We start from the raw sequence: 24,252 nt of genomic DNA, 5'->3' as shown, positions 1-24,252 counted from the left end.
ATTTGTATTACTGGTAGCTGTGGCATCTTTGGCTTTTCTCTTAACACCCCTCAAAAACTTTTCCATTTTAGCCAAAAGTTTGAAATAACTAATAACTCAACTCAATAGAACAAAAATTTAAGAACAATTTTTAAGATTATGAAAAAAACTTGCACTCAGTTGCATGCAGTCAATCGAACTGTTGACAAATAAATACTGAGCTTCAGTAACTCATACTTGTCGAGATTAGAAAACACTTCCAATGTGGATGAGTCAAAGAACACGTGATGCCACTGGGGGAGGGAAGCAGACAGAGTGTTTGCATGTTTGGGAAGGGAAGAGAAGTTTGCAACCCCCTTTTTAAGTTGCTTACAACCCCCAGGGGGTCATGACCCACAGTTTGAGAACCCCTGGGCTACAGCCTACTTTGTCACATGCTATTAATTAACTTGCAGAGAGCAGAGGTACTAAACAGAAAGGAATAAGATCATTTAAATACAAATGAATACAATACTCCTGAATGACAATGATTATTGTCGCAGGGCACCTCAGTGCCTGCTCCTAGAGAGGAGAAACTGCCAGGGAGAGAGCCCTGGCAGAGCCAATTGAGCACAGCTGCAGGTTGCCAGGGTAACAAGCACAGCTGCAGGTTGCCGGATCAACTAAGGGGAGCCAGCTGCCTGTAGGGGGCAGGGCCTGGCCCTTATAAAGCCCAGGGCTGAGGCCAGGCTTGCAGTTTCCTGCCAGTAGCTGGAGAGGCAGGAGCTCCCTCAGCCAAGATATGGGAAGAAGCCTGAGTTGCAAGTATAGCTCATGATAGCCCTGGAGGCTCGAGCCACGATACTAAGTTAGGGTCATGCGGCTTGTAGTTATGTTATAGCCTAGAGGCTTGTACTTTGAGTTTATGTTTGGCTCTGTTTATTACACCGGAGGTTTGGGTGAGGCTGTAGGGGTTGGAGGAGGCCTCATATAGGGACCCCAGAGAGTGTGGGGTGCCCTAGCGCCAAGAGGATGCAGTGTTCTCATAAAGGGCCCCACGGGAGTGTGGGGGCCCCAGCACCCGAGGAGGGTGCAGTATCCTCATAGGGACCCCAGAGAGTGTGGGGTGCCCTAGCGCCAGTGAGGGAATGGGCTATCGCCAGGAGGGCGCATCATTCTTATAGCGCCAGTGAAGGCGCAGTTTACGCGCCAGTGCAGGAGCAACTGGCATCAAGGAGCGCAACCAGCGGGTTGCGGGTGCAACCAGTGGGTTGTGGGCGGGGAACGAAGACCCCGGGTTGTGTGCGGGGTACGTAGACCCCAACCCCGGAGAGGGGCAGCTTTGTGAGGCCCCAGTGTGGGCATGACGAGCCCCAGAAGGGGGCACTGCTAGGAAGCCCTAGCATAGACGTGGCGAGCCCCAGGAAGGGGGAGCGCACTTTAGAGGAGCCCAGCGTGGGCCCAACGAGTCCCCGAGAAAGGGGGGGACTATTGAGAAGCCCAAGGTGGGCACGGCAAGCCCCGAAGAGGGGGGAGCGCCATATGGAGAAGCCCGAGACGGGCATAGCAAGCCCAGCCGTAGGCTAGTGCGGCAACACCCCTCAGACAGAGGCAAGGTGCTGCGGTTGTCCCTGAGGAGAGGGGATAGCAGTGCAACGAGCCTGGATCAGAGAGGGTACCCGTGCAGTTGGCCTGAAGGACCGGAGGCCCGCTAGAGGGTCCGTGAGCGGGACCACACTTTCAGAGAAGGCCCAGAGTGGGCTTGATGAGAGTCCCAGTGAGAGGCTGGGTATTAGAGAGAGCCCAGGAGTGGGCTAGACTACAGGGGAGGCCCAGGAGTGGGCGAGATTACAGAGGAGGCCCGGGAGAACGGGCATGTAACGTGACAGACCAACGTCCAGCACATCTGCGAGGCTTGGGGCGTGGTATTAGGGGTGGTAGGAGCCATGCGCAGCCCATAAGGCTAGGTGCCTGGGGGGCACCCAGTACACCGGGAGACCACAGGAGTCCGGAAGAACCGCGGGGACAGAGGGCCCGAGTAGCCGTGCCCAGGGAGTCATAGGCAGCCTCCCAACTATATATATATATATATATATATATATATATATATATATATAACATCAAAGACGTGGCGGGCGAGAATAAGAGGGTGCCTTGGGCCGGCCTTGACACGGAGCGAGGGACCTCGAGGAGATCACGGCCCTCCTGCAGGACCCCGCCGTGACAATTATGATCTTGTGGGGATAACGGAGACCTGGTGGGACTCCACTTACAACTGGTCTATAGGTATAGAAGACTATAGAGGAGAGACCATGTTGGGAAGAAGGGTAGGGGTGTAGCTCTCTACATGAAGGAGCAATACACTTCCCTTCCAGCTGACACTAGCAACCAAGGAGGGTGTCTTGAAACCCTCTGGCTTAAAATACGGGGGGAGCATGGGGAAGAGCACATAACTGTAGGCATCTATTACGGACCTCCCAATGAAGAGGAAGAGCTGAACCAAGAATTCACTAGGGTACAAGGCTGAGTCTGCTTGCTCCTGATGCTTGGTTGTCATGGGGGACTTCAATGTCCCCAACATCTCGTGGGAAGAACACACAGCCAAATCTGACCAGTCGTGTAGCTTACTCACTTGCATTGATGAACTCTACCTAACACAAGAGGTCCACGGGGAGAGACACTGCGGGATCTGGATCTAGCCAAAGGGGACGATCTGGTGAACAATCTGAGGGTTGAGGGGAAGCTTGGTGACAGTGGCCATGAACTGATCACTTTCTCTGTCCAACACAGGGCAGGAAAGTCTCTCAGTAAAACACATATCCTCAATTTTAAGAAGGCTGACTTTCAAAAACTCAGAAGACTGGTCAACTAGGCACTTAGAGTCCATGGCCCCTTAGAAAGGGGAGCCCATGAGGAATGTTGTTCCTTAAGAATGCAATCCTCAAAGCACAAGGAAAGTCCATTCCATCCCAAAAGAAGTTCAGTCAATGGGCCAGGGTGCTCCTTGGCTCAGTAGGGAACTGTTGGACCTCCTGAAGCTAAAAAGAGAAGCCTATTCCAGATGGAAAATGGGAGTCATCACCAAGGAGGACTATACAGCACTAGCCTGCACCTGTAGAGAGCAGACCAGAAGAGCCAAGGCAGACAGTTAACTCAGGCTAGCCGTGGGAATCAAGGACAACAAAATGTCCTTCTTCACATATTTGGGAAGTTGGAGGAAGAACAAAGGCAACATTGGACCCCTGCTAAATCAAATGAGGCAGCTGACATTTGACGCTCAGGAAAAGGCGAATCTCATAAATGACTACTTTGCATCAGTCTTCCACCCATCCAAAGGGGTCACTCTGTCAGATAGGATCCAAAGCATCCAGGGGGCAGGAGATGGGCCCACAACTGATATAGATCAAGTGGGGGAACACCTTGAGAGACTTGACATCCACAAGTCTGCAGGCCCAGATGATGTGCACCCAAGAGTACTGAAGGAGCTGGTAGACATCATAGCACACCCTATGGTGACGATATCTGAGAACTCATGGCACTCAGGAGAGGTACTGGAGGATTGGAAAAGAGCCAGCATGGTCCCAATCTTCAAGAAAGGAAGGTATAAGACCCAGGGAATTACAGACCAATCAGTCTGACATCCATCTCTGGAAAGATTCTGGAGAAAATTATCAAGAGTTCCATCAGCAGCAGGCTAATGGAAGGCAACTTCTGAGTCCCAGCGAACATGGCTTTGTTGCTGGAAGGTCTTGTCTGACCAAGCTCGTCTCCTTCTATGACCAGGTGACGCATTGCCTGGACAAGGAAGACGAGGTTGATGTCATATATCTAGATTTTAAGATAGCCTTTGACTTGGTCTCCCATGATATCCTCATGGCTAAGCTGGAAAACTGCAGCCTTGACCATCTCATGGTCTGATAGCTGTGGAACTGGTTCTGGGGTCAGACCCAAAGAGTACTGATTGATGAGAGCAAATCAACATGGCATGAGGTGACTTGTGGTGTCTCTCAGGGCTCAGTACTTGGGCTAGTACTCTTCAACATTTTTGTTAATGATCTGGATTTGGGCATTAGATGTGAACTGGCAAAGTTCGCTGATGACACTAAACTATGGGGGAAGGCAGTCACATTGGAGAACAAGTTTGGGATACAGGCCAACCTGGACAGGCTTGTAAGGTGAGTGGACCAAAACCTGGTGGCATTTAATGCAGAGAAGTGCAGGGTGCTCCACCTTGAGAGAAAAAAATAGCAACATACTTATAGGTTCAGCAGTGCTACACTCACTAGCACCATGACCGAAAGAGACTTGGGGGTCTTGATTAACCACAAGATGAGCATGAGCCACCAATGCAATGCTGTGGCTGGCAAAGCAAACTAAACTCTGGCATGCATCCAACAATGCATCTCAATCAAAACCAGGGACATCGTCCTCCTGCTTTACTCGGCCTTAGTGAAGCTGCAGCTGGAGTACTGCGGTGTCCAGTTTTGGACCCCCCACTTCAGGAGGGACGTGGATAAGCTTGAGAAAGTCCAGAGGAGAGCCACCCATATGATCAAAGGCCAAGAGAGCAAGCCTTATGAGGAGAGGCTGAAGGACATGGGACTCTTAAGCTGGAGAAGTGAAGGCTCAGGGGGGACTTGGTGGCAGCCTATAAGTACATAAGCGGGGTGCACCAGGATCTGGGAGAACAGTTGTTTACCAGGTCTTCCCAAGGGATAACAAAGTCTAACGGCCACAAACTTCTGGAAGGCCAGTTTAGACTGGACATAAAGAAAAACTTCTTTATGGTCTGAGTGTCCAGGGTCTGGAACAGATTCCCCCCAGAGGTGGTGCAAGCACCTACTCTGGACTCATTCAGATGGCATTTGGATGCTTATCTTCTGGGGGTCATTTGACCCCAGCAAACTTCCTGCCTATGGCAGTGGGGCTGGACTTGATGATCTTGCGAGGTCTGTTCCAGCCCCTAAAGTCTATGAATCTGGTAAGGGGCAGAGAGCTTGCAGAGAGGCAGGCTGGGGGTGCAGGTCCCAGAAAGGCAAGCTCCAGAGCAATAAACCTGCTGTTTAGTAGTGAGAGACCCTTGTGCCCCATTCAGGAAGAGAAGCCTACTGACTGAAAGGGGTAGAGCCAGGCAGGGGATATATACAGAGTTCCTAGCCTGAAGAGTCAGATTGGCCCACACTAAGCTCAGCAAAGGAGTGCTACAGGCCAGAAGATACTTTTTTTTTTATAAAGGTCAAAACAGTTTTTAAAGTGTTTTAAAAATCACCAGTTAAAAGCAACCAATTAAAAGCACAGAGCCTCACAAGTGGCTGGGCATAAAGCCAAACACCAAGCAAAAAAGAACAATTAAAAAAGTGACCACAAAGAAAAATCTTACTTTTCTCTGTTCCCACACACCCATGATCATACTTTAAGGAGCAGCTGGCCCTTTTTCACAGTATTTAGGACCCCCCTCAAGGGCCCAGTGGGATGCAAATTAGTCAATGTTTTACTTTAGGGAAAAATGTCTAACCTCAATGTTCAGACTCATCTGAACAAAGGAGCCAAAAGAGGCAGAGGGGACCGTCAGAGCCAGACCTGGCAAGCCAGTTCTGGTGGCTCTGCAGTCTTTGTCACTGCTACCATCTTAACCTACCTAAGGAGGAAGTTGACTAGGCAGATGACATGCCCCTCAGCTATCTAGTATGGGACTGAAAAGATGTGTCTTCCTGCTGAAGTTTAAGTGCAGTGTGACAAAGAGGGCACCAAGGGTAGTAAAGAGTGCCACAGCTGGGGGCAATCAAGTAAAGCATGGTAGAGGGTTTCCAACACCGCCTCCTCACAGAAGGGACAAGCCACTGATGCCACCAGGTCCAGGTGGTTGACAAAGATGCTGGTGGCTAGGGTCCCTTGCAGTAGTTGCCACTGGAGGTCACCACTACTCTTCATGGAGGGCAGTTTGTATACGGTGCAAGATGAAGATAAATGGATCGGATGTTGCGTTCAGTGAATGAAGCAAAAGTTGGACTATTTGTTAAATCCCTTACTGGTATGGAGCAATGAAACAAGGAAATGGAAGAGACTTGCAGTTTCTGCAGGCAGGAGAGGGCAATTGGCTCCCTTCACAAGAGTTGTCTCATTCTCTGTCACTTCCTGTAACAGGTGGTAACTCCCTGGGAGAGAAAACACAGCTGTTTGCCATATGCTCAGAAATTATCCAACACTTGCATACCATGATAATTCAAAGGAGCAAAATAGTTAAAATGCTTCAAACTACATTGTGAGATAGTGCTTTACATTAAAGCGACAGCAGGCATGAGATTAATTTGTTCAGATATTTTATCCATAAAGACAAATTCTTGGCCTGCTGTTGAAACACCATTCTTTCTGTGGGATGAAATATTCTGTATGCTTTGTTCAATTGAACCACTTCTAAATAACTGACACTCTAGTTTTAAGACATACTAGCACAATCCTCCTTCCTTTGCGTGTGTTTACATGTCGCCCTACAGCGACATTGTTATAGCACCTTGCTTTAGTACCCTTTGGAAGTACTATGGCACATTGCAGTAACCACCTGTATGTGCAGTTAGTTTTTGCTGCTACTTTGCTGTAGTGACATGCTAAGACAGGGGAGCGCGCCACTATGGTGAAGTAGCTGCTGATCATGTGTAAACTTACATGATAGCTATGTGACTGTAGCATGTTGTATGGCGATGTAGGGCAACGTGTAGATGTGCTCACTGAGACTTGGGAAAACTCCTGTCAATTTAAACAGAAGTATGATAAAGTATTATGATTATAATGAGGAGTTGGGGCTAAATTATGCCACCTGCTGATCAGCCAGTAGTCTCTTGTACTTTGTTGTTGTTGTTGTTCCATATGGAATAACAGAGCATAGAAGTCTGTCATCTCACAATAATTTGACTCTGAGGCTACTAAGTGATTCTCCCACGTAGAATGCTTTCCTGCATTCCTCTTACACTGCGTAATGCCAGCCATACATTTTACCAGCACCTTCATTAAGCACTTTGACTACTGAATGAAATTGAGTTAGGTATTTATGGTATCCTTAGTTAACTATATTAAAAACACTAAATGTTTGTAAATAACTTTGAGCTCATGAAAAGCATTCTGACAGGTTATTTGAGAGAACATTGAATGTTTGCAGTGAAGTAGCTTTATTGCAATTGCCTAGGGTTTTATAGTTGTTCCATAAAGCCTTTTAATTTAGCAGCACAGCTGATATTTCAACCATCTTTCTTTTCTTAAAAAAATAGCTAAATAAAGCAATTTAAAATATAGCCACCTCTTCTGCATCAAAAACAGGCGTTGAATTATCTTCATGCCTCCCGCAAACTTGTGAAACAGCAAAAACATAGTTTCATTGTTTCATAGTTTGTAGGGTTGGAAGGGACCTTGACAGATCATCAAGTCCGACCCCCTGCCATGGCAGGAAAGAGCACTGGGGTCAAACGACCCCAGCAAGGTGTTCATCTAGCCTCCTCTTAAAGACCCCCAGGTTAGGAGCCAGCACCACTTCTCTTGGAAGTTGGTTCCAGATCCTAGCCACCCTGACTGTGAAGTAGCGCCTCCTGATGTCTAGTCTAAATCCACCCTCTGCCAGCTTGTGACCGTTATTTCTAGTCACTCCTGGTAGTGCTTGGGGGAACAGGGACTCCCCCAATGCCTGCTGGTCTCCCCTGACTAGTTTGTAACAGGCCACTAGATCCCCCCTCAGCCTTCTCTTGTGGAGGCTGAACAGGTTCAGATCCCTTAGCCTCTCCTCGAAGGGCCTGCCCTGCTGCCCCCGATCATACGGGTGGCCCTCCTCTGGACCCTCTCAATGCTGTCCACATCCCTCCTGAAGTGTGGCACCCAGAACTGGATGCAGTACTCCAACTGTGGCCTGACCAGTGTTGCATAGAGGGGGAGGATCATCTCCTTGGACCTGCTTAAGATGCCTCTGTGGATGCATGACAAGGTACGGTTGGCCTTCCTGGCCGCGTCTCCACACTGTCGGCCCATGTTCATTTTGGTATCAATAATGATTCCAAGATCCTTTTCTGCCTCTGCCCTGATGAGAAGGGAGTTCCCCAGCCTGTAGGTATGCTGCTGGTTCTTTCTCCCCAGGTGCAGCACCTTGCACTTGTCAGTGTTGAAACCCATCCTGTTCTCATCCACCCACCCCCATAACCTGTCTAGGTCTGATTGCAGCCTATTCCTCCCTTCTAGTGTGCCCACTTCCCCCTACATCTTTGTGTCATCTGCAAATTTGAACAGGGTGCTTTTTACTCCCTCATCCAAGTCGCTGATGAAGATGTTGAACAGTGTGGATCTGAGGACCGAGCCCTGGGGGACCCCACTGCCCACATCCCTCCAGGTCAAAAATGACCTGTCCACAACCAGTCTCTGGGTGCAGCCCTCCAGCCAGTTAGTGACCCGTCTGACCGTGTAGGTGTCGACACCACAGTCCCCTAGTTTTTTAATGAGAATGGGGTGAGAGACAGTGTTGAAGACCTTCCTGAAGTCCAGAAAGGCTATGTCCACTGCTTCCCCTGCGTCTAAGGATTTTGTGACCTGGTCATAGAAGGCTACCAGTTTGGTCTGACAGGACCTGCCTCTAATGAACCCATGTTGGTTGCCCCTATGCATAACCTCCCCTGCTGGCCCCTCGTGGACATGTGCCAGGATAATTATCTCAAAACCTTATCCAGGACTGAGGTAAGACTAACTGGCCTATAGTTCCCTGGGTCCTCCTTCCTCCCTTTTTGAAAATGAGAACCACAATGGCCCTTTTCCAGTCCTCTGGCACCACACCAGAGCACCACAAGTGCTCGTAAAGCCGTGCCAGGGATCAATGCTAATTCATTAGCAATGACCTCTGCTAATTCCCTCAGCACTCTGGGATGGAGGTCGTCAGGACCAACTGATTTAAATACGTCCGATCCCTCCATAAGTTCCCTGACTAGATCCTCACTGACCCTGGGCCTGGGTGCACCTCCCCCGGGGCCTGAGGGGGTCCTGGTGGATGGGCTGATCTGGTCCCTGTTGAGGAAAATGGAGGCAAAGAAATTGTTAAATAGGTTAGCCTTGTCGTGTGGTGCGACAACCAGATTTCCTAGCATCCTGCAGAGACCCCACATTACCGGGTACCTTCTTTTTGCCCCCTATGTATTTAAAAAAGGGGTTCTTGTTGTCCTTAATCTGGGTAGCTAGTCCCAGTTCCATCTCCGCCTTTGCCTTCCTGACCGCCCCCCTACAGCCCCGAGCTACCGAGGTATAGTCTTCCCTGGTGATGTCCCCTCCCTTCCATTGGGTGTACGCCTCCCTTTTAGCCAGGAGATGTTCCCGTATGCTTTTGGTGAGCCATGGAAGCTTTTGTGCCCTCTTGCCCCACTTTGACCCTTGTTGGGATTACCTCCCTTTGGGCATGGAGGATCGTCTCCTTAAGGATCGACCACTCCTCTTGGACACCCGACTCCCCTCCCCTCTGGGACCTCAGTACTTCCCCAACTATTCTTCTTACCTCATTGAAATCCGCCCTCCTGAAGTCCAGGGCTGCTGCCTTGCTGCTGGCTTTTGCCACCTCTCGCTGGATGGTGAATTCCAGCAGGTGATGATCGCTGTTGCCCAGGTGGTCGAGTACCCGCAGCCCCCCTAAGAGGTAGTCGCCTGTGGCCAGGACCAGATCCAATGAGGCGTTTCCCCTGGTGGGGCTGTGCACCTCCTGGGTTAGATGGAGGTTCTGTATCTCGGCTAGGAACCTACTTGAGCAGTCAGACGTGCCTGACTGCTCTTCCCAGCAGATGTCTGGAAAGTTCAGGTCCCCCATGATGACCACGTCTTTTGACCTAACTACCTCCGTGAGCTGACTTAAGAATTCCCGGTCTAGCTCTTCCCCTTGGTTGGGTGGTCTGTAGTAGACCCCCACCGTTAAGTCCCTTTCCCCCCAACTTCCTTGTATTCTAACCCAGAGCACTTCAGTGTGCCCCTCATCTGACCTTGTGCTACTCGTTGAAGATGTGTATTCCTCCTTGACGTAAAGCGCCACACCCCCACCTTTCCTCCCTGTCCTGTCCCTCCTATACAACCTATAGCCCTTGATATTCACTGCCCAGTCGTGCATTGTGTCCCACCACGTTTCTGTGAGCCCAACTATGTCTGGCTTGGTGTCAGCTAGCAGGAGGGCAAGCTCCTCCTGCTTGTTTCCCATACTAAGAGCGTCTGTGTAGAGGCATTTGAGGCCTCCTGAAGATATGTGCACTGGCCTCCTAAGCTCAGTACTACCGGGGCCCCTGTTGCTTTCCTGGGTATTTGTTCTGCTCGTTGTCACTCTACGCTGAGCTGTCCTTGTGGGTTTGTGCATATTTTAAAAGTCCTTGTCATAACAATTAAACAACTGTGGGTGTGTCTACACATGCAAATGATCCAGGAGCGGTTTACTCTAGAGTAAACTCTCCCAGGCGCACACATACACATGTAGGGACATGGGAGCAGATTTGCTGCTCCTAGCAGCAGACTGCTTCTGCTCCCTGGGGCCCTGCACTGGCCCCCTGACACCACCAGGGGGAGCTGGAGGCTCTGGCTGCAGCTGCCTGAGGCCAGTGACCATCTTTAAAAGGCAGCTCCACACTCTGCTTCCTAGCCAGCTGCACATGGTGGCTCTCTTGCCACAGCATCTGCCTCCCTTTGTCATGGCTACTTCAGTCCCACCCCAGCAGTGGCATCCAGCACCCCAGGCTCCTGCTTACCACCATGCTGGCCCTGCTGGCCTGTCACGGTGACCACCATCTAGCCGAAGGCAGTCTGGGCCCTGCTGGTTCCCTTATGGGCAGTGTCCACCTGGCTGCCTTTACCATGCTATCCCAGGCCCCCTGCCACTACACAGCTGCTGGCCAGACCCCATTCTGCCACCCAGCCTCTGGCAGGGACACCAATGACTCACTCCTGAACGCCACTACTGTGACTGTCTGTGTCCTCCTGGGCCTCCAGCCTGGCCTCCTTTGGGCTGATTGGGCCAGCCAGGAGTGGTGGCTGCACATTGTCCAGACCACCTGAAATGATGGTCAGTGGCTGGAGGCATTCCAGATAACCCAGGCCACCTTCCAGGACCTTCTCAAGGAGCTCCACCCCAACCTGGAGTGGCAGGACACTACTATGTGGCAGCCCTTCCCCGCAGACACCCAGGTGGCCATCGCCCTGTTCAACCTGGCCATGCCCACCAGCCTCCACTATGTCAGCCATCTCTTTGGGGTGGGCAAGGCCACTGCCAGGGAGGCCATCTTGGAAGTGTGTGGCACCCTCCAAGACATGGTGCGGCACACTGTGCTCTGCATGCACAACCCCTTGGCAGTGGTGGCAGGGTTCCATGCCCTGGGCTTCCCCCAGTGCATCGGGGCCCTGGATGGGAGCCACATCCCAACCACCTGCCCACCCCATGGTGACCACTCCCACTACAGCTGGCGGGGCTTCCACTCCATCATGCCCCAGGCCATCGTTGACCACTGTGGTGCCTTCACAAACATAAGTGCTGGCTGGATAGGCAGTACCAACAACACCCTCATATTCTGCAACTCCACCCTGCCAGCCCTGGTGGGGAGTGGGTGCTTTGCACTGGCGGGTGTTGGACCTCCAGCTAGGTGTGGTGGTGGTCCTGCCCCTCCTCACTGGGGACACTGCATATCCACTCCTCCTCTGGCTCATAGAGCCCTACACTGGCTAGTTGAACCCCCTTCAAGCATACCTCAACTGGTGCCTTGGCCAGACCCACACCCTCGTTGAGTATGCCTTTGGTCAGCTGAAGGGACATTGGCGCACCTTGCCATCCACCTTGAAGTTGCCAAAGCCAACATCCCCTGGGTCATGGTCACAGCCTGCATGATGCATAACATCTGTGAGGCCCAGTGGGAGCTGTTTTGTGAGACCTGAGTGGTGGAGGTGCAGCGGGTGGAGGACGCCTGGGACTGGGAGCACTAGCAGCAGTGGCAGCAACAGCAGCAGCCCCCCTCGGTGAGGCCCTGGGCAAGTTGTATATCCTTCAATGGGAGCCAAAGTACCAGGTGTGAGAGGCACTGGCAGACCATCTCCTCCTGCGCTCCCCACTGTAGCCCACCTGGATAGCTGCCCGTGGACACCAACCCCACTGTGCACCCCCAGCACCATGCTCACTGTTGACACTGGATTTTGACCCAGCACTTATACCTTTGTTCTGGGAGGGTACAACCCTCAGACTGACCACAACACTTGCCAGTTGATAATAGGTGAGTTTATTGATACAGAGTAAGAACAAAAAAGCAACAATACAAACAATAAAACAATTATATATCTACCAATCCTAGGGCTGTCATCAGAGTCAAAGTACCTCTGGTCAGGATGCAGGCTCCACTCTGAGGCTGTCTCTCTTAGGTGTCAGCAGTCTGGAGGTGGGATACTGAGGCCCACAGCCCCCACCCCCAGTAGGATGTGTGAGATGGGCTACTGTTATGCCGTCAGTCCATGGTGGCCTCAGGACCCTTCCTCAGGGACAAGGATGGGGATGGGGACCCCTCTCAGGGAGCAAAACAGGGAGGGATGGGACAAAGGGAGGGATGGGAGGGATGCTTTGTTAATCTCAAGTCTCTGCTTTTGTATTCTCCTTCCCCCTTGATGACTCCTGATGACTCTTCATCCATGGCTATCTCTGGTGGTTGTTTCTCTGTGGTCACATGTCCACATAGCCTTCCAGGCCTTTTCCTAATTTGGTCTGTTCCTCCAAAACCGGGACTCAGGCCCCTCTGCTCTCTGAAGCCTTGTTGCTGGTGTCACTTATCTCATTTTATGGGACAATATGGTACATACTTTTTTGGTTCCCAGGATTCATAGATTCATAGATGTTAGGGTCGGAAGGGACCTCAATAGATCATCGAGTCCGACCCCCTGCATAGGCAGGAAAGAGTGCTGGGTCTAGATCACCCGAGCTAGATGCATATCCAACCTCCTCTTGAAGACCCCCAGGGTAGGGGAGAGCACCACCTCCCTTGGGAGCCCGTTCCAGACCTTGGTCACTCTAACTGTGAAGAAGTTCTTCCTAATGTCCAGTCTAAATCTGCTCTCTGCTAGCTTGTGGCCATTATTTCTTGTAACCCCCGGGGGCGCCTTGGTGAATAAAAACTCACCAATTCCCTTCTGTGCCCCCGTGATGAACTTATAGGCAGCCACAAGGTCGCCTCTCAACCTTCTCTTGAAGAGGCTGAAAAGGTCCAGGTTCTCTAGTCTCTCCTCGTAGGGCTTGGTCTGCAGGCCCTTAACCATACGAGTGGTCCTTCTCTGGACCCTCTCCAGGTTATCCGCATCCCTCTTGAAGTGCGGTGCCCAGAATTGCACGCAGTACTCCAACTGCGGTCTGACCAGCTACCGATAGAGGGGAAGTATCACCTCCTTGGACCTATTCGTCATGCATCTGCTGATGCACAATAAAGTGCCATTGGCCTTTCTGATGGCTTCGTCACACTGCCGACTCATGTTCATCTTGGAGTCCACTAGGACTCCAAGATCCCTTTCCACTTCCGTGCCACCCAGCAGGTCATTCCCTAGGCTGTAGGTGTGCTGGACGTTTTTCCTCCCTAGGTGCAGCACTTTGCATTTCTCCTTGTTGAACTGCATTCTGTTGTTTTCTGCCCACTTGTCTAACCTGTCCAGGTCTGCTTGCAGCTGTTCCCTGCCCTCCGGCATGTCCACTTCTCCCCATAGCTTTGTGTCATCTGCAAACTTGGACAGAGTACATTTCACTCCCTCGTCCAAGTCGCTGATGAAGACATTCAAGAGTATTGGTCCAAGGACCGAGCCCTGCGGGACCCCACTGCCCACACCCTTCCAGGTCGAAACCGACCCATCCACCACGACTCTCTGAGTGCGACCCTCCAGCCAATTCGCCACCCACTGGACTGTGTAGTCATCCAAGTCACAGCCTCTTAACTTGTTCACCAGTATGGGGTGGGATACCGTATCGAAGGCCTTCCTGAAGTCTAAGTATACGACATCCACCCCTCCTCCTGTGTCCAGGCGTTTCGTAACCTGATCATAAAAAGAGACTAGATTAGTCATGCACGATCTGCCTGCTATGAACCCATGCTGGTTTCCCCTCAGCATAATTTGTCCTGCTGGGCTCTCGCAAATGTGAGCCTTGATAATTTTTTTAAAGATTTTGCCAAGGATGGAGGTGAGACTGACTGGCCTATAGTTGCCTGGGTCCTCCTTCCTCCCCTTCTTGAAGATGGGGACCACATTGGCCCTTTTCCAGTCCTCCGGGACTTTGCCTGTGCGCCACGAGCGTTCAAATATTCCCGCCAGTGACTCTGCAATGATGTCGGCCAGTGCCTTCAGCACCCTCGGATGGAGCTCATCCGGGCCTGCCAACTTAAAGGCATCCAGTTCCTCCAAGTGATTCTGCACCATCTCAGGGTCTACGCATGGTAGTCTGGCGCCTTGCTGCTGCCTCTCTACAATCCCAGTGAGAGACTTGTCATGCCCCTCACTTAGGAACACTGAGGCAAAGAACTCATTGAGGAGTTCAGCCTTGTCCCCCCTGTCTGTCACCAATTGTTTCTGCCCATTTAGCAGGGGTCCTATTCCTCCCTGGGCCTTCCTTTTACTCCCTATATATCTAAAAAACAATTTCTTGTTGTCCTTTACTTGGGATGCCATCCTCAGCTCCATGGTAGCTTTGGCCCATCTAACTGCCTCCCTACAAGCACGAGCAGAGGAGGTATATTCATCTTTGGTGATCTCTCCCTGTTTCCACTTTTTATGTGCTCCCCTTTTGGCCCTTAGGCTACCCTGGATTTCTCTGGTCAGCCAAGGAAGCCTTCTGGCCCCTTTCCCTCTTTTTCCTCGCATCGGGATCGTCTCACTTTGTGCCCAAAGGATCGTTTCCTTAAGGCACAGCCACCCTTCTTGGGCTCCCATCTCTTCAAAACTCCTACTCTGCAGTGCGTCCTTGACTAATCGCCTAGTTCATTGAAATCAGCTTTCCTAAAGTCTAGCACTTTCACCCTACTAGTTACCTTACCCACTCGATGTCTTATGGTGAATTCTATTATTAGGTGATCACTGTCCCCCAGATGGCTACCGATCTGTAGGTCCCCTACCATGTCATCCCCTGTTGCCAATACCAGATCCAGTATGGCATTCCCCCTAGTGGGACCATGTACCTCCTGTGTCAGGTGGAGGTCCTGTACACAGGTTAGCAACCTGCGTGACCGGTGGGACTTTGCCGTCTGCGTCTCCCAGCAGATGTCTGGGTAGTTTAGGTCCCTCATAACTACTGCCTCTTTAGCTTTTATGGTCTCCGAGAACTGCCTCAGGAGCCCCGAATCTATTTCTTCCCCTTGGTGTGGGGTCTGTAGCAGATCCCTACCACCAAATCCCTTTCTCCTTGCCCCCCATTTAGCCTAACCCACAATCCTTCTACTTCCTCATCCTTTGATTCCGTCTTGATGAGGGTCGATGTATATTGCTCATTGACATAGAGCGCAACCCCTCCCCCTTTTTTCCCCACCCTGTCCTTTCTGTACAATCTATAACCCTCAATATGTACTGCCCAGTCGTGGGACGAATCCCACCAGGTTTCAGATAGCCCTACTAAGTTGTAGGTGTTTTCTGCAAGCAGGAGTGCTAGTTCATCCTGTTTGTTCCCCATGCTCCTAGCATTAGTATATAGGCACTTGAGCCCTGCGACTGGTGCCTTTGCTGCCCCCCTGCTCCGAGTCCCAAGGGGCCCCTTATTTCTTACCTTCTCGTTGTTTACCTGTGCTGTAGTGCTGGCCGCCCCATGGCTTGCAGGTTCCCAATGTTCTTTCTTCAGGCTGGGCTGTCCTTGTGGATGCCACATGGTTTGGTGGTCCACAGCTTCCCCTGCCCTCATCTTCCCCTCCCCCCGATAAGCCTAGTTTAAAGCCTGCCAGAGGAGATCCGCCAACCTAGAAGAAAACACACACTTACCTTTGGGGGACAGATGAAGCCCATCCCAACTGAGCATGTCCCTCGTCGTAATGTGCGGGTCATTGTCCAGGAAGCCGAAGCCTGCCTCGAGACACCACTGCCAAAGCCGCCAGTTGGTCTCTCTGATGCAGTTCTCAAGGACAAGGATGTGTGTCCTTGTTGTGTAAGACAACCTGTCTGCCTTGAAGGCTGTGATCTTGTGTTATGGCTATGTCCATCTGTTGGCCTTGTTGTGTTAGACAGCTCGTCTACTTCCAGGGCCATGAAAAGCTGTGTGTGTGTCTCCCAAGCTCTTTAGGAATCCATTTAACCCCTGCTGCACATCTTGACCCCTTATAATGCATATATCTATACCTGTAAGCCAATTCCCACAAAACAGGTGTTTAAATACCATTTTTTAAGCCAACACTCACTGCAAACAGTTCTCTAAAAAGCAGGTTATTCCCCTCCACAGACACAGGCCCTCCCTTTCAGCTGAGTCGCCCTTCTCCACTTGTTCTGCAGGGGCTGGTGGGCCATTAGGTGCTAGCTGCAGGCAGCCTGACTCCCCCTCTCTGTTCCCAGGATGGGCCAGGCCTGGCTCCTGGCAGTCACACAGCTCCAGAGACACTCCCCCCCGCCACTTCTCCTGTAGGCCAGCTTGTCTCCTGTGCAGCTGCCAAGCTCACAGTGCCTGGGCTTGGAGGGTGTGGGGCTCCCCAACTGGAATGTGGAGCTGCTGGTCCCTCCACCCTCCCGGCAAGAGGGCCTCTCTGTGGAGGTGCCCCAAGGCCAACCTTATCTCCACACCTGCTCTGTGCTCTCAGTGTGCCTCTTCTGCGAGTGTCTCAGGCATAGCATGAGCAGATATATATGCAGACCAAGGGGTGTCTGAGCAACTGTACCCTGCTGATGATGATGGCCATGGTGCCCTGGGTGCATCTGCACACTTGGAATGGGACCCTGAGCTTCAACAGTGTGGCAGGCAAAGCTTCCCTGCCCCACAACCTTTGCCACCAGCTGGAGGACTATCTCTGGCTGTGCTAGAGGTCCCTGGACCCTGCAGCTGAGGAGGGCATTGCTGCCAGCCTTGACATATTCCTCAGCATATGGAAGGTCTGTGGCCACCAAGCTGCAGGGTCACACACTACTCAATAAATTTATGCACTGTCTCCCACCTCCCTGTGTGCTGTGGGGTGGGGGGACCCATGGGCCTAGGGAGTGCAAGCAGGGAGCGGGGGGTAAGGACAGAGACAGGAGCCAGGGAAGGGGGGGTCCTCCCTCCAGTGCGGGGCTTACCATGTGGGTGGGGCTGACATTCCTGACATCCTAGGTTGGTCCCAGGTCTGCCCAGGGGGACAGTGGGCAGATGGGCAAGTTGGTGGCAAGGATGTGCAGCTCCCAGCTGTGTGCTGGGTTGCAGAGGCATGGTGTCCAGCTGCCTGGACAAGGAGGAGCTGGAGCTGCTGGCCAGTGGTGCCCTGGCTGGCCTAGCCTTGTGGGTGGGACTAAGCCCAGGGAACTGGTGGAGCAGGCACTGGCCTGGGCTCCCAGATCTACTTGATGATGCTGAGGTGGGGATCATGGTGGGATGGGCTCCTGGAGGGTCGAGGGGCTCTCCCCCGGTGACACATCACTGCAAGTGCCAGGCCACAACAGAGGCTCAGGCAGGCCACCCTGCTGCCAGGGTTCTGGGGTATAAAGATCTCATCTAGCTGCTGTATAAAGGGCATGAACTTTTGGGCAGCCCCCAACCAGTGATTGTGGTCAGTGACTGTGATCCACTGTGCCCTCAAGGCCTTGACCTTTATGTGGCACTGGTACACCAACTAGTTGTGCTCATGTTCCTGCATGTGGTCTGACAGCCCCTTGTAAATGTGGGCATTGGAGTGCCTGCCCCATGCAAACTGGCTGAGGACCTCAGCCTTGCCCCACAGTGCCATAAGGTCCCTACTGTCCTCCAGGGACCAACTGGGGCCCTGGAAGGCAGCATGTGGCACTGGGAAGGATGCAAGCATGGCTCACTTGATGGCTCACTGGGTCTCTATGTGGCAGTCTGGGTGCTGTCAGGCCTGGGCAGCTGCCTGCAGCACCCAGCTCAGGGGCATGGTTCAGGACAGGTAGGCAGGAATGTGGGGCTGCAGTTCTAGGCACCAGCCTCAGGATCTGGGCAGGCTGCTGTGGGTCACTTGGGGCCAGCTGCCATGGGACCCAGTGGCCACAAGCTGGCTGCAGGTGGGTGCAGGAGCTGCCATGGTGCCAGCCCCTTTTGCAGCTAGATGGTGCAGCCCTGGCCAGGGAGTGGTGTTGAGGTGCAGGCAGGCTACTGCAGCTTCCCTGGGGCCTGTCCTGGGGGATACAGTGGCCAGCAGTGGCCACAGGCTGCCAGCACATGCTCCAGGGCCCCCGCGTCCCCTCAGGCTCATAAGAGCCAGCCCAGGCCTGGAGCAGGAAAAGCTCCCAGCTCCAGAGCCCTGGGGCTAGCCTGAGGTTGGCCCCCTAGTGATGGGGCTGACAAAGAGAAAATATGCTTCTGGTCAGTGTTTATACATGCACAACTGCTCAGTAACTAATTACAAGTAAATTTGCTACTTGCATTTGCAGGTAGCAAATTTATTCATGATTAGAGCAATTTACTGCACAGTAAGCTTTTTCATGTGTAGATGTGGATACTTACTCTGCACTAAAGTGTCTCATATAGATGTACACAGTGGGCATGAAATATGGAAGCTAAACATGTCATAGAAAGGAATATGGAAAAGACAGACAGATATATACATTCAGCACATAGTTCTTGTTCAAGAACATTTCCACAGCATGAAATACGCTACTCTGCATCCTTCCTCTACTGATATTTCTCAGGAACTACTATATTGGATTTCTTTCTCCAACCCTTCCACAGAAAGTCTACACAGCTATGCTATGTACATTCATTTCTTGCATGGATGGAACCTACTTTCATCATAGCTTTTCATTTACACAGACTAAGAAGGGTGGTGTCCTTAAGTGCCTGAAGACAATCCACCCTAGAAATGGCTCCTAAAAGAGGGGATTTCAGTACATTGCAGAAGAGCTGTCCCGCTGACTGAAGTGATTCTTACAATGACCATAGCAACAAGGAAGGGGTGGAAAGAAAAGCAGAAGAAGCTGCAAAGGGAGGAGAATACAGAGATTTCCAGTAGTTGTATTGTGCTTTTTGCTGCATGGTTTTAAAGCAGGACTCCCAAAAGAGCCTTTTCAACATGAGTTACTGCAAACAAAGATGGGAGAATATGGCCTTTAAAATTTTGGTCTTTCCCAAGGTATACCATTGTTGTAATCTCCTTATTGCTGTATTTTGAAGGGAAATTTTTGGCATTTGGACTTTACATAGAGGTGTATGGCTGCTAACTTATGTGCTCTTAACATGTGCAGCTGCAGAAACATCTGGACTGGTTTTACTAGAACACCATTTATAACCAAACACTTAACTGACTGTTCTGAGCACAACACATGTTCTAGAAGTTTCTCAGTTTGTCATATATTAGAAAAAGAAAAGACTCCCTTGATCTTATACAGTATAATAATTGAAAGCATGAAGCAGAGCCCTGAGATTTAACAGTCCCTAGGAATCCTTACTTATACAAGACTACAGGCTCATTTTGCAAGAGAGTCTGCTTTGAGCATTAGTCTCTCCCTCTCCACAGGCATGACATCCTTTATGAGCTTAGTCCTGAGGCCACTTGTAACTAAAATTGCTTTGCTTTCAGAAGGCTTTATCATGGCTAAGACCTGCCACCTTGTGTGGTTCAACTTAAGTGAATACTTTAAATGAATTTTCTGAAGGCACCACATAATTAATAGCACTGAGTTATAACATTCCCTTCACCACACACACACACACACACACACACACACACACACACACACACACACACACACACACACACACACACACACACACACAAAAGGTTAGCTGCCAGATCTGCCACATTATTTCATTAATTATAAAGACCAGAGGGACCATGAGGATCCTGCATAGAACAGACCTCAGAATGGCAGTCAGTATATTGCTGCATGAACAAGTTATCATCAGTTAAACCAGGATATGAATTTAACACCTTAGTTACTCCGCAGTAACTACCCATGTGCCAGCTCTTGCCCTCTGATAAATTTGTTGTAGTTTATCCCATTTTCATTGAGAGGCAACTACCTCACAGTTGTCATGGATTAAGAGCATGCACATGAGCAGTTACTGTGGAGCAGTGGGCATGCTGTAAATTCATAGCCTGCCTTACCTCACAGTAATCTGCTCATATGACCACACTTCCAAAAGTTTCTGCAGTGAAGTATGCTATTTTTTCCTGCTAACAGTTGAACATTGTTGAATTAAATAGTTTATGGTTGAACTAGAGTGTATTTTAGGAAGACTTTCAATCATGGTTTAAAGATTTTAAGTGATAATGAATTTACCATACACTCTGGCAAACTCTTCTAATGATTACAATTTTAACTTTGTATTTTATTTCCTTCGGAACTTTTTTGTTTGCTTGTTTGTTTGTTTTGGTTTCTACAAGTTGAAACACAAATCCCAAGTTGTTGGAGGCATGGGTGACATGCCCCTTCCAATGACCAGTCAGCAACCAAGGGGTGTCCCCCTGTGGCCAATCTTGCCAACTGGGGGGAGGTGAGGTGTCCCCCATGGCTGATCGCGCCAACCGGGAAGTGGCTGCAGTGCTCCCAGAAGTGTCTGTGGCACTCCCAGAAGTGGCCGTGGCACTTAATCCAGCACTTGCACTCCCCAGCTGGTGCTTGTAGAGCGGGCACCGGTGCTCCTGCCTGCCCCCCCTGCCCATCACCTAAGTTGGGAGTGCGGCCTGTTGGGGAGTGCGCCAGTACTCTCAGGGGGTGCACATGCACCCCCCCATGCACCCTGTACACATCGCCACTGGTTGGAGGTGATTTATGTTTTAAGAGCATGAGCAAACCAGTTGGGATAAAATAGAGCTACCAGTATTTGAAACTTCACTCACATGTCAATCCAAATTCTTTGAGAACTGAAAAATATTTATGTAATTTTGTATTTATTTTAATGCATTGCCTGGTTCTTTGGTTCTACTGAGAACCAGCATTATAATACTTCCTTGCATTAACACTTCCTATTATGCAGTGGATTGGTATGAGCAAAGTTGGCTGCATGTTGTACAATAAATCAGGTTATAAATGTAAAATGTTGTTCAGATTCTACATACCTTTAAGTCATTTTTCTCTCTTTTTGACATGTTTTGTCATTGTCAACTTAAAACAAAAAAAATACCATCAATTTACAGAGTTGCTTGTGATATCCACAATGTATTGTTTTGATGCACAGTCTTGTCCTATGGGATGTTTAAAAAGATACTCTGAATTAAATTACCCTTGCAATCCGTACGATGAAAAATTGATTTTAAGTGTGTTTTTTATAAAGTATATCAAGATGACTTAAAAGAACGATAGTTGGCTCCAAGATGTAATATTTTTGGACTGGTTTAGGCTTGCCGGGGTGATTAGGTATGGCAAGTTTTAGGATTTTTGTAAAGGAAAGAAAGAAGATTCTGTACATGTCAGTGATCACAGGGACATCGCTTTTGTAGCAAGTGATGCAGATCAAATTGGAGTTCCCACTCAGGTTTGATTGGAAAGAAGTTTCTGGGAAAAAAGTAGCATACAGGAAGTGGAAGCAACTGGTAGCTAGCAAGGAGAAGTTCCCTTCCTCAGCCCGCAACTGCAGGGAGTCAGTCAGGAAGGCCAAGGCAGCTCTAGAACTCAGGTTAGCGGCAGGGATTAAAGACAATAAAAAGGCCTTCTTTAGGTATGTTGGGAGCAAAAAGTGGGTACAGGGTAGCATAGGACACCTACAGGACAGGCGGGGGGCTTAGTGACAGATAGCAGGGACAAGGCAGAGCTCTTCAATGAGTTTTTTTTCCTCTGTCTTCTTAAATAGGTATCTCGTTGAACCCTGAATATGCATCACTGACGCCAACAAGGGGAACATCAGCTGACCAACGGTCAGTGCCAACACAGTAAAAGGACACTTGGAGGGACTGGACGTGTTCAAATCACCGGGACCAGAGGGACTCCACCCATGGGTAATGAAGGTATTAGCGAGTATCATAGCTGAACCACTAGCAAGGATATATGAGTGCTCATGGTTCTTGGGTCAGGTCCCAGAGGATTGGAAGAGGGCCAATGTCATCCCAATCTTTAAGAAGGGGAGGAAGGAAGATCCGGGGAACTATAGACTGGTCAGCCTTACATCTATCCCAGGGAAAATCCTTGAAAAAATTATCAATGAACACATCTGTGGGAACCCACTGGCTAATGTGATGTGGAGGGGTAACCAACATGGGTTTATAGCAGGCAGGTCCTAGCTGACTAACCTAGTTTCTTTTTATGACAAGGCCACCAAATGTTTAGATGCAAGAGTCAAGGTAAATGTTGTCTATATGGACTTCAAGAAGGCTTTTGATACCATATCCCATACCATCCTTATTAATAAACTGAGGAGATTTGCCTTGGATGATTATACAGTAGAATGGGTAGCAAACTGGCTCAGGGGTTGCACTCAGGGAGTGGTGGTGGATGGGTCAGTGTCAAGCTGGAAAGATGTGTGCAGTGGAGTCCCTCAGAGCTCAGTTCTGGGGCTGGTGCTGTTCAACATCTTTATCAGTGATCTGGACAAGGGAGTAGGAAGCAACCTGTCCAAATGCGTGGATGACACAAAAATATAGGATGAAGCTAACACCCTGGAGAGGAGGAACCAGATCCAGGCTGACCTCAACAGGTTGGGGAAATGGGCAGAGAACAGCAGGATGCAATTCAATAAGGACAAATGCAAAGTGCTGCATCTAGGGAGAAAGAACTGCCATCATACCTACAGGCTGGTGGGTGACCTTCTCAGCACCGCTGAGGCAGAAGGACTCCAGGATGAACATGAGTCATCAATGTGATGAAGTAGTCGGCAGAGCCAGTCGCACCTTGTCGTTCATCCATAGGTGCTTCACAAACAGGTCCAGGGAGTTGATTCTCTCTCTCTATGCTGCACTGATCAGACCACAGCTGGAGTACTATGTCCAGTTCTGCACGCAGCAGTTCAAGTGGGATGCGGACAACCTGGAGAGGGTCCAACGAAGAGCCACTCATCTGATTAGGGCCTTCCCTGCAGGCCTCCATGAGGAAAGGCTAAGGGACCTTAACCTCTTCAGCCTCTCCAAGAGAAGGCTGAGAGGGGACCTTGTGGCAGTGTACAAATTCATAAGGGGAGAGCAACATGAAGTAGGCAATGATCGGTTTACCAGGGCACTCCCTGGAACAACAAGGAGCAATGGCCGTAAGTATTAGAGAGTAGGTTTAAACTGGACATTAGAAAAATGTTCTTCACAGTCAGGGTTGCCAGGATCTGGAATGGGCTCCTAAGGGAGGTGGTGCTCGCCCCATCCTTGGGGGTCTTCAGAGGAGACTGGACAGGCACCTGGCTGGGATCACATGACCTCAGGTATGGTGACCCTTTTCTTGCCTGTCAGGGGTAGGGGGTTCAGACTAGATGGCCCACTGAGGTCCCTTCTGACTCTAGGAATCTATGAAAACTCTTTCTCCAGAAGAACTGTTCTTCAAATTCTGTCTTCCACATGGCATGAATTTGGAATTTTAATAGTTAATATTCTTTTTACAGTTATGCAGCGGTCACTCCATTGATTGAAGATTTCCATCAGAATAACTGACAGTAGAGTCTGTTCCTAGCTTCTTAGGAAAGATGCACTTCCAAACATCATGTAGTGTCAAAATGCAGGAAATGCTGACCATTCTCTTGCCATCTCACTCTTTTGAGTTGTCAACAGAGAGGGCTGCCATACTATACTCGTAAACCTCACAGGAATGGTAATACTTGTGTAGCCCATCAAGGTCATGCCTGTACAATAAACTGGTTAAATTTCAATGACATCCTTGAAGTCACATTGCTCCATGTCACGGCAGGGTCCTCACGGAGGGCCGTGATCTCCTTAAGGTCCCTCGCTCCATGTCAGGCCGGCCCAAGGCACCCTCTAATTCTCGCCCGCCACGTCTTGTTGGAAAATGTAATAGGGAGGCTGCCTATGACTCCCTGGGCACGGCTACTCGGGACCTCTGTCTCCGCAGTTCTTCCGGACCCCCTGGGGGTCTCCCGATATGGTGGGTGTTCCCCGGACACCCTAGCCTTATGGGCTATGCGTGGCTCCAACCTCCCCTGATACCACGCCCCAAGCCTCGCAGATGTAATAGACGTTGGTATGTCTGTACGCCCGCTTCCCGGGCCTCCTCTATAGTGTAGCCCACTCTGGGCTCTCTCTCTCGTGC

At 50.3% G+C, this 24,252-nt stretch overlaps 1 long non-coding RNA gene across 2 annotated transcripts in view; it reads left to right on the top strand.

Moving 5' to 3' along the window:
- The window catches only part of LOC132247669 (uncharacterized), a 53,584-nt gene extending 29,737 nt beyond the window's left edge, over window positions 1-23,847 (top strand). Inside the window, exons 3-4 of one of the 2 annotated variants that reach the window (XR_009458952.1) lie at window positions 21,863-22,007; window positions 23,591-23,847. This is a non-coding gene — a long non-coding RNA (uncharacterized LOC132247669). Of the gene's footprint in view, window positions 1-21,862; window positions 22,017-23,590 lie in introns of both variants that reach the window. The other variant, XR_009458946.1, reaches the window with a different exon arrangement.
- Window positions 23,848-24,252: the final 405 nt, after the last annotated feature.

This window comes from Alligator mississippiensis, chromosome 1 (genome assembly GCF_030867095.1).
Source record: "Alligator mississippiensis isolate rAllMis1 chromosome 1, rAllMis1, whole genome shotgun sequence".
In the NCBI taxonomy this organism is placed as follows: domain Eukaryota; kingdom Metazoa; phylum Chordata; order Crocodylia; family Alligatoridae; genus Alligator; species Alligator mississippiensis.
Note: the sequence above shows the minus strand (reverse complement) of the source record. Positions and strands in the feature narration are given on the sequence as shown.